The sequence below is a fragment of the Triticum aestivum genome, chromosome 7B, assembly GCF_018294505.1.
Source record: "Triticum aestivum cultivar Chinese Spring chromosome 7B, IWGSC CS RefSeq v2.1, whole genome shotgun sequence".
In the NCBI taxonomy this organism is placed as follows: domain Eukaryota; kingdom Viridiplantae; phylum Streptophyta; class Magnoliopsida; order Poales; family Poaceae; genus Triticum; species Triticum aestivum.
In genome coordinates, this window is record NC_057813.1 from 111,488,140 (window position 1) to 111,492,033 (window position 3,894).

Here is a 3,894-nt window from a genome sequence, read left to right on the forward strand (position 1 = left end):
ATTATTAGATGTTGTATACTTGAGCATGAACAAGAACAAATCTTACGGAAATGTCACTCCAAAGCCTACGGAGGGCATCATGCGGGAGATAGAATTGCACATAAGGTATTACAATATGGTTTTTATTGGCCTACTCTTTTTAAGGATGCTCGTAAGTTTGTCTTCATTATCTTGTGATGAATGTCAAAGAATTGGTAATATTGGTAGACGTCAGGAAATGTCTATGAATTATTCACTTGTTATTGAACCGTTTGATGTTTGGTGCTTTGATTATATGGTACCTTTTCCTTCCTCTAAAGGGTATACACATATTTTGGTTGCTGTTGATTATGTCACTAAGTGGGTAAAAGCTATTTCAACTAGTAGTTATTTTATATTTCCTTATTTCATGTTAAATTTTTATTAGTCATGCTAGAATTGTATTAACCGGAAACTTGATACATGTGCGGATACATAGACAAAACACCGTGTCCCTAGTAAGCCTCTACTAGACTAGCTCGTTAATCAAATATGGTTAAGTTTCCTAGCCATAGACATGTGTTGTCATTTGATGAACAGGGTCACATCATTAGGAGAATGATGTGATGGACAAGACCCATCCATTAGCTTCACATAATGATCGTTCAGTTTTATTGCTATTGCTTTCTTCATGTCAAATACATATTCCTTTGACTATGAGATTATGAAACTCCCGGATACCGGAGGAATGCCATGTGTGCTATCAAACATCACAACATAAATGGGTGATTGTAAAGATGCTCTACAGGTATCTCCGAAGGTGTTTATTGAGTTAGCATAGATCAAGATTAGGATTTGTCACTCCGAGTATCGAAGAGGTATCTCTGGACCCTCTCGCTAATACACATCAAAGCTTACAAGCAAACGACTAAGGAATTAGTCACGAGGTGATGTATTATGTAACGAGTACAGAGACTTGCCGGTAACGAGATTGAACTAGGTATGAAGATACCGACGATCGAATCTTGGGCAAGTAACATACCGATGGACAAAAGGAATTATGTATGTTGTCATAACGGTTCGACCGATAAAGATCTTCGTAGAATATGTAGGAGCCAACATGGGCATCCAGGTTCCGCTATTGGTTATTGACCGGAGAGGTGTCTCCGTCATGTCTACATACTTCTCGAACGCATAGGTTCCGCACGCTTAACATTAGATGGCGATATAGTATTGTATGAGTTATGTGATTTGGTGACTGAATGTTGTTCGGAGTCCCAGATGAGATCACGGACATGACGAGGAGTCTCGAAATGGTCGAGAGTTAAAGATTGATATATAGGACGATGGTATTCAGACACCGGAATGGTATTAGAGTGCACCGGGTACTTATAGGTCACCGGAAGGGGTTCTGGGCACCCCCGACAATATGTATGGGCTTAAAAGGCCAAGGAGGGGACAAACCAGCCAACAAGGGGCTGGTGCGCCCCTTCCCTGGTCAGCCGGCCCTAGGGGAAGGAAAGGGGAAGGGGGAGGCCCCTCCTGCCTTTCCTCCTCAAGGGAGAAAGGAAAGGGGGGTCTCCCTCCCCTGCCTTTCCCCTACACACATATATGGCAGGGGGCGCGGATTGGGAGGAAGCCTAAGTAGGATTCCTCCTACTTGAGGCGCGCCTATGGCTGCTCCTCCCTCCCTCCCACCTATACATACATGGGGGGCGCCACATATAGCACCCCAGACAATTGCCTAGCCCTATGCGAAGCCCTGCGGAGATCACTTCACCATCACCGTCACCATGCCGTCGTGCTGACGGAACTCATCTACTACATCAACGTCTTGCTAGATCAAGAAGGTGAGGGACGTCATCGAGCTGACGTGTGCAAAACTCGGAGGTGTTGTACTTTTGGTACTCGATCAGTGGAACATGAAGAAAGTTCGACTACATCAACCGCATTGTGAAACGCTTCCGCTTACGGTCTACGAGGGTATGTAGACACACTCTCCCCCCTCGTTGCTATGAATCTCCTAGATAGATCTTGCGTGAGCGTAGGAATTCTTTTGAAAGTGCATGCTACGTTCCCCAACATCTGATCATAACACCTCCATTAAAATGCTTAAAGAAATTATCTTCCCAAGGTTTGGAGTCCCTAGAAATTTAATGACTGATGGTGGTTCACATTTTATTCATGATGCTTTCCGTAAATTGCTTGCTAAATATGATGTCAACCATAGAATTGCATCTCCTTATCACCCTCAATCTAGTGGTCTAGTTGAACTTATCAATAGAGAAATAAAGTTAATATTACAAAAAAAACTGTCAATAGGTCCCGAAAGAATTGGTCTAAGAAACTTGATGATGCACTTTGGGCCTATAGAATAGCTTATAAGAATCCTATGGGTATGTCTCCATACAAAATGGTTTATGGAAAAGCTTGTCACTTGCCTCTTGAGTTAGAACATGAAGCATACTGGGCAATTAAAGAACTCAATTATGACTTCAAACTTGCCGGTGAAAAGTGGTTGTTTGATATTGGCTCACTAGATGAATGGAGAACCCAAGCTTATTAAAATGCCAAATGTTCAAAGAAAAAGTCAAAAAATGGCATGACAAAAGAATCCAAAACTGGGAATTCAAAGTTGGTGAATATATTCTATTGTACAGTTCTCGTTTTAGATTTTTGTAGGAAAACTTCTTTCCAAATGGGAGGGGCCATATATCATCGAAGAAGTTTACCGGTCTGGAGCTATTAAGTGTTGGAAATATTCCCTAGAGGCAATAATAAAATGTTTATTATTATATTTCCTTGTTCATTATAATTGTTTATTGTTCATGCTATAATTGTATTAACTAGAAACTGTAATGCATGTGTGAATACATAGACCACAACATGTCCCTAGTGAGCCTCTAGTTCACTAGCTCGTTGTTCAATAGATGGTTATGGTTTCCTGACCATGGACATTGGATGCCATTGATAACGGGATCACATCATTAGGAGAATGATGTGATGGACAAGACCCAATCCTAAGCATAACACAAGATCGTGTAGTTCGTTTGCTAAAAGCTTTTCTAATGTCAAGTATCATTTCCTTAGACCATGAGATTGTGCAACTCCCGGATACCGTAGGAATGCTTTGGGTGTGCCAAACGTCACAACGTAACTGGGTGGCTATAAAGGTGCACTACGGGTATCTCCGAAAGTGTCTGTTGGGTTGGCACGAATCGAGACTGGGATTTGTCACTCCATATGACGGAGAGGTATCTATGGCCCCACTCGGCAAAGCATCATCATAATGAGCTCAATGTGACTAAGGAGTTAGTCACGGGATCATGCGTTACGGAATGAGTAAAGAGACTTGCCGGTAACGAGATTGAACGAGGTATTGGGATACCGACGATCGAATCTCAGGCAAGTAACATACTGATAGACAAAGGGAATTGAATACGGGATTGATTTAATCCCCGACATCGTGGTTCATCCGATGAGATAATCATGGAACATGTGGGAACCAACATGGGTATCCAAATCCCGTTGTTGGTTATTGGCCGGAGAACGTCTCGGTCATGTCTGCATGGTTCCCAAACCCGTAGGGTCTACACACTTAAGGTTCGGTGACGCTATAGTTGTTATGGGAAATTGTATGTGGTTACTGAAGGTTGTTCGGAGTCCCGGATGAGAACCCGGATGTCACGAGGAGTTCCGGAATGGTCCAGAGGTGAAGATTTATATATGGGAAGTCCAGTTTCAGTCGCCGAAATGGTTTCGGGGGTTATCGGTATTGTACCGGGACCACTGAAAGGTGTCCGGAGGTCCACCGGATGGGGACGCCTGCCTTGGGGGACTTAATGGGCTGAATATGGGAGGGAACCAGCCCCCTAGTGGGTTGGTGCGCCCCCCCCCCAAGGGCCCAAGGCGCCTCCACCTTGCTTGGGGGCGCAA